This window comes from Erinaceus europaeus, chromosome 15 (assembly GCF_950295315.1).
Source record: "Erinaceus europaeus chromosome 15, mEriEur2.1, whole genome shotgun sequence".
In the NCBI taxonomy this organism is placed as follows: Eukaryota; Metazoa; Chordata; class Mammalia; order Eulipotyphla; family Erinaceidae; genus Erinaceus; species Erinaceus europaeus.
The window spans coordinates 20,501,904-20,508,668 of NC_080176.1; the positions used below are offsets into that span (position 1 = coordinate 20,501,904).

The window sequence follows — 6,765 nt, forward strand, 5'->3', positions numbered from 1 at the left end:
CACAGCCCAGAAGGGCGAAGGGCCTGGGCTCCGTGACGCCCTGCTCTGCCCTGCCCTTGCATCTCTTTCTTCCGCTTTTGCAATGTGTCCAGAACCTGCAGTCCAAACAGAGATGACTGGACTCTACCCTGCGCATACCAACAGTTCTAAAATTGTTAGCAATAGTTCCCGGGGTCCATGAGGCAGGAAGTGGATACACACACATAATTAAAGCGACATTTATTTTTTTCGCTAAAGAAGGGGAAACTAGTACTCTGAAAAACCTCGCTCAAATAGTTAAGGAACAATAAATTTATTTATTTATTATTTTTCAACTCTGGCTTATTTGGAGAAGGTGCTGGGGATTGAATCTGGGACCTTGGAGCTGCAGGCATGGAAGTCTTTTGTGCCCCAGGACAGTAGAATGTGCACCATTTGAAATTTTGTGAAGAAGACATTGAAGTTTTCCTGGAATCTGGGTCCTAGAGCACAGGTAATAAGTACTGCCTAATTTGGTTCCACACTGCCTCCCCATTTCTTCCTGACACCTAGTGAGCCCAGGAAACCTCTTAACTTCCAATGCTAGTGGCAAGCTGTCGTAGAAATTTAGCCATGTCCTTGACCTTGGACCTCCATCTGTGGTCACCTGGAACACACATTTGCAGCCCAGGACTCCCTCATGGCATTGCTGGTGCTAAAAACCACAAGGAGCAGGGGCTTATGCCCCCAGTTAGCTGGCCAAAATAATAATAATAAAATTAAAATATTTCTTTGAAACAAGAACCTTACAAGGACAAAGCAATCTGACATGTATACATTTGAAGAAACAAAAATAACACCGGTTTGGTTTTGTTTTTACCAGAGCACTGCTCAGCTCTGATTTATGGTAATACAGGGGATTGAACCTGGGGCTTTGAATGTCACCACGCTTGATGTCACCAATCCCAGCCAACTTTTTCATTGTTTTGTGTTTGTTTTTTTTTTTTTTTGCTTCAAAGGGGGAGAGAAACCACTGCACTGTTGCTTTGTCACATCATGTGGAGCTAGGGTTTGAACCCCAGAAGCACATTTGGCGAGGCAAGGCCCCACTGACTTATCTCTCAAGCCTTACAATTGTTTTATAAGAGCTGCTTTGCAGAAGCAAATGCTTCAGCGGTTTTGGCAGAAAGGAATAAGCAGAAATTCATTCAGACACCCTCCACCCCTCAGTTCCTGTTTGCCACTTTCAAAAAAGCTAAAAAAAAAACTTACATATTATATGTTATATGTCCCACTTACATATTATATGTTAGGAGGAAACAAAGAGGAAGAGAAACACATCATAATCCAGGAAGCCTTATGACCTTGATGACCTGGAGTTCCCTATCCTATTTATCCTAAAGCCAAATTCCTGTTTTTGCTCAAGATCCCTCCATCCTATTTGTCCTGAAACCCACCTCCTGCTTTTTTTAAAAAAAAGACAAGACAGAAGTTCCAAGGTCCTCCTTTTTTCCTTTCTTTCTTTTGTTATTTCTTCCTTTCTTTCTTTCTTTCCTTTTTTTTCTCCAGAGTTATTGCTGGGGCTTGGTACCTGCACTATGAATCCATTGCTCCTGGAGACCATTTTTTTTTTTCCCATTTTGTTGCCCTTGTTGTTGTCCTTATTGTTATTTTTGCCATTGGTATTGTTGTTGTTGAATAGGACAGAGAGAAATTGAGAGAGGAGGGGAGGCAGAGAGGGGGAGAAAAAGACACCTACAAACCTGCTTCACGGCTTGTAAAGTGACCCCCCCCCGCAGGTGGGGAGCCAGGGGCTCAAACCGGGATCCTATGCCAGTCCACAAGGTCTTCCTTACCTGTACAAATATTTCCTGAAACAGAGAGACAGAAAGGGAGGCTTTAACATTGCTCCTGCCTTCAATGTATTTGGAATTGGAGTAAAGTTTTTCCCTTCTTGCAAACTCTGCTGTGATAGCTTTTGGCTTTCTGGTATGCAGGACAGTAAGCCAAAATTGAAACCAAACCCTCATTTGGTTTCCATTTCATCCTCACCAAAAAAAATTTACTTTCTCTCTTCTCTCTTTCTTCCTTTTTTTTTTTCCTTCCTTCCTTCTTTTACTACTACTAGGTTTATGTCTGGGGTTCAAAGCTTATACATAAAAAATCTACTTCTCTCAGCAGCCATTGTTCCCTGTCTGCCCCCCCAAATTTACTGTATTTTGTAAATAGAGACAGAGAGAAGTTGAGAAGGAAACAGAGGGAGAGACACAGAGTGCTTCCTGCTTATGAAACTGTCCCCCTGCAAGTGGAGACCGGGGGCTTAAACTGGGGTTTTGTGCACAGCAATGTGCTCATTCTACCAGGTGTGCCATCACTTTGTCCCACAGCCTTTTGATAATGAACCTCCATATTGGAAGCAGAGTCCCCAGGATAGTAAAAGTGTATTTCAGGACCTGTGAAACTGTCACACTCTCACATCTTTTTCCTGAATGCCTACACTATAAAAATAAGAGAAAGCAGGATCCAAAAGTATATACTGGATGGTCCCAATGTTAAGATTATGTCTGGGGAGTCAGGCAGTAGCGCAACGGGTTAAGTGCAGGTGGCGCAATGCACAAGGACCAGCATAAGGATCCCGGTTTGAGCCCCTGGCTCTCCACCTGCAGGGGAGTTGCTTCACAGGCGGTGAAGCAGGTCTGCAGGTGTCTATCTTTCTCTACCCCTCTCTGTCCCTCCTCTCTCCATTTCTCTCTGTCCTGTCCAACAACAACAATAATAACTACAATGACTACAACAATAAAAAACAACAAGGGCTACAAAAGGGAAAATAAATGAATATTTTTTTAAAAGATTATGTCTGCATGGATGTGCAGAGAGAGGCAGATGTGAGGAGCTGGGTGGGAGTGCAGCAAGTTAAGCACACATAGGACAAAGCACAAGGACCAGCTCAAGGATCCTGGTTCGAAGCCCCCAGCTCCCGACCTGTTGGGGGATCACTTCACAAGTGGTGAAGCAGGTCTGCAGGTGTCTATCTTTCTCTCTTTCTCTCTCTCTCTCATCTCCATCTCTCTCAATTTCTTTCTGTCCTATCCAACCAACAACAGAAAGAAGATAGCCTCGAAAAGTAGTGGATTAGCACAGAGCCCCAGCAATAACCCTGGAGGCAAAAAAAAAAAAAAAGATGTGAAATGTTAGCATTTGTGTTGTCATTTCCACTTTGCTTTTCATGATTTCCTAACTTGTGGAAAAATTCTGTAGTGATTATGCTTTATGAATTTTTCAAGGTCCATCCAAGATCGGCTGAAAACAGTGAAGTCACCATTTTTTATAGCTGAGTAGTATTCCATTGTGTATATATACCACAACTTGCTCTGTTGTTGGACACCTGGGTTGCTTCCAGGTTTTGGCTATTACAAATTGTGCTGCCAAGAACATATGTGTACACAGATCTTTTTGGATGGATGTGTTGGGTTCCTTAGGATATATCCCCAGGAGGGGAATTGCAGGGTCATAGGGTAGGTCCATTTCTAGCCTTCTGAGAGTTCTCCAGACTGTTCTCCACAGAGGTTGGACCAATTTACATTCCCACCAGCAGTGCAGGAGGTTTCCTTTGACCTCACACCCTCTCCAGCATTTGCTGCTGTTACCTTTTCTGATGTCTGACATTCTCACAGGAGTGAAGTGATATCTCATTGTTATCTTGATTTGCATTTCTCTGACAATCAGAGACTTGGAGCATTTTTTCATGTGTTTCTCAGCCTTTTGGATCTCTTCTGTGGTGAATATTCTGTCCCTGTCCTCCCCCCATTTTTGGATGGGGTTATTTGTTGTCTTGTGGAGATTTTCTTATTTCCCTTTGACAGGTGTCTGCACACCTCTTCCACCAACAACTTAAGTCTTTCTCCAGCATCATGCACTGGGTCCCCAGGACCCTCTCTGTCCCTTTCCATCTCTTCCTTCCCAGAGTCCTTTGCTTTGCTGCAATACATGACTCTCAACAGAAATTTCACCTTACATTTCTCACTCTTCCCTTGTTTCTTAAGTTCCACCTATAGGTGAGATTACCTAGTATTTGTTCTTCTTCTGACTGATTTCACTTAACAGGATTCCTTTAAGTGCCATCCTAGATGGAGTAACAGAGATGATTTCATTGTTTTCTACAGTGGAGTAGTATTCTACTGTGTAGACAGTCCAGGACTTTCTTTCTTTTTTTTTTTAAATCTTTTTTTAAATATTTATTTTATTTATTTATTCCCTTTTGTTGCCCTTGTTGTTTTATTGTTGTAGTTATTATTATTGTTGTTGTCATTGTTGGATAGGACAGAGAGAAATGGAGAGAGGAGGGGAAGACAGAGAGGAGGAGAGAAAGATAGACACCTGCAGACCTGCTTCACCGCCTGTGAAGCGACTCCCCTGCAGGTGGGGAGCCGGGGTTCGAACCGGGATCCTTATGTCGGTCCTTGTGCTTTGCGCCACCTGCGCTTAACCCGCTGCGCTACAGCCCGACTCCCAGTCCAGGACTTTCTTAATCACTCATCTGTTGTTGGGCATTTGGGTTGTTTCCAAGTTTGGGCTAGAACAAACTGCTGCTCTGAATACAGGTGTACACAGGTCTCTTGAGATAGCTTTTTTTTTCCCCTTTGGGTAAATCCCTAGGGGAGAAGTTGCCAGATCAAAGGAGAGTCTCACTTCTCCTCCTTCTCCTCCTCCTTCTCCTTCTCCTTCTTTTTTTGCCTCCAGGCTTATTGCTGGGGCTCAGTGCCTACACTATGAATCCACTGCTCCTCAAGGCTATTTTTTCCCTTTTGTTGCCCTTGTTGTTTTTTTATCATTATTGTTGTTATTATTGTTGTTGTTGTCATTGCTATCATTGTTGTTGGATAGGACAGAGAAAAATGGAGAGATGAAGGGATAAAGGTAGTCACCTGCAGACCTGCTTCACTACTTGTGAAGCGACCTCCCTGCAGGTGGGGAGCAGGGGGGTAAGGGGGCCTCGAACCGGGATCCTTACGCTAGTTCTTGCCCTTCGCACCATGTGCCCTTAACCTACTGAGCTACCGCCTGAACCCCAAGAGTCCCATTGTCCCTTTCCCTCTTGGATGCTGAGTGAAGTAAGTAAAGACATGAAAGACAACTATTGGATGGTTTCACTGATATCTAGAAAAAAGAAAACACACAAAGTTTATGGAGGAGGAGAAGGAGATGAAAGAGAAGGTGAAGTAGCCAAACTGTCTCTAAGAGTTTCTGAGAGTGCTGGCAGTGTGGAACTATGCTCTTGTGATTTTAAAATCTTGTAAACCTCTATAAAATTACCAGTTAAAAATTCCAAAAATTAGGGAGTCTGGTGGTAGCACAGCGGGTTGAGCACAGGTGGCACAAAGCAGGTCTGCAGGTGTCTATCTTTCTCTCCCTCTCTCTGTCTTTCCCTCCTCTCTCCATTTCTCTCTGTCCTATCCAACAACAACATCATCATCAACAACAACAACAATAACTACAACAAGGGCAACAAAAGGAACACATAAATAAATATTTTTTTAAAATCCTACTGTAGGTGGGGAGCCGGGAACTCAAACCGGGATCCTTATTCGAGTCCTTGCATTTTGTACTATGTGTGCTTACCCTGTGTGCCACCACCGGGTCCCTGAAACCAGTTTTCTCAGTTTCAAAATAGTTAAGTTTTGTTCACAAACCATGGAGTGTTTGTATTGACCTTTGACTTTCTATTATCACTTTGGCTAAATGGTCAATTATTTCATAGTAATCAAGGATTCTATCTAGTCAAATGTTCAAACCTTTTGAAGTTTCAACAACTTTCCTAAATCAAATTCTAACTGTCATCTTTTTATCAAAAGTAACTTTCAGTTTCCCAGGGAAAAACTTAATCTTTTATTAGGCATCTCTAATAAAAGAAAACTGGGAAAACTAGTCTACAGGGTTTTTGGGTTTTGTTTATTTTTTTGCCTCCAGGGTTTCTGCTGGGGCTCAGTGCCTGCACTATGAATCCACTGCTCCTGGAGGCCATTTTTTATTGTTGTTGTTGCTGCTGTTGTTGTTGTTGGATAAGATAGAGATAAATCGAGAGAGGAGGAGAAGATAGAGAGGGGGAGAGAAAGATAGACACCTGCAGACCTGTTTCACCACTTGAGAAGTGACGCCCCTGAAGATCGAGAGATGGGGGATCAAACCCAGATCCTTGCCCTGGTGCTTGCACTTCGTGCCACGTGCGCTTAACCCAGTGTGTTACCACTTGCCCCTCCCCCCCCAGGCGAAATTTATTCATTTCTTAAGAATTTTTTTTTAATATTAACTTTATTTGATAGGGCAGAGAGAAATTGAGAGGGGAAGGGCAGATAAAGAGAGTGAGAGAAACACCTGCAGACCTGCTTCACTGCTGGTGAAGCTTCCCCCTGTAGGTGGGGACGAGGGCTTGAGCCCGATCCTTGCGAAGGCTAACATGTTTGTTTAACCAGGTGTGGCACTGCCTGGCCCCTCCAACTTTTTATTCTCTTTTTAAATCTTTTTAAATATTACTTATTTTTTAAATTACTTATTTATTAGATAGAGACAGAAATTGAGAAGGGTGGGAGAGATAGAAGGGGAAAGAAACAGAGAGGCACATATAGCCCTATGTCACTCATCTTGAAGCCTTTCCCCCTGCAGATGGGGGACCAGGGGCTTGAACCCGGGTCCTTGCACACTGTAATGTGTGTGCTTAACCAGGTCTGCCACCACCTGGCCCCCAACTTTTTATTCCTTATGTTATGAAAGAGAGGAAGGGAGAAAGCAACAAGAGACCACAAAGCACTG

The 6,765-nt window shown here is 43.3% G+C and overlaps 1 long non-coding RNA gene across 1 annotated transcript; it reads right to left on the reverse strand.

The window, feature by feature from the left end:
- Positions 1-204: 204 nt before the first annotated feature.
- LOC132533118 (uncharacterized) lies at positions 205-2,016 on the reverse strand. Its single transcript, XR_009545001.1, has 2 exons — positions 1,714-2,016; positions 205-461 (listed from the first exon to the last, which is right to left on the reverse strand). It is a non-coding gene; the product is annotated as an uncharacterized LOC132533118 (long non-coding RNA).
- Positions 2,017-6,765: the final 4,749 nt, after the last annotated feature.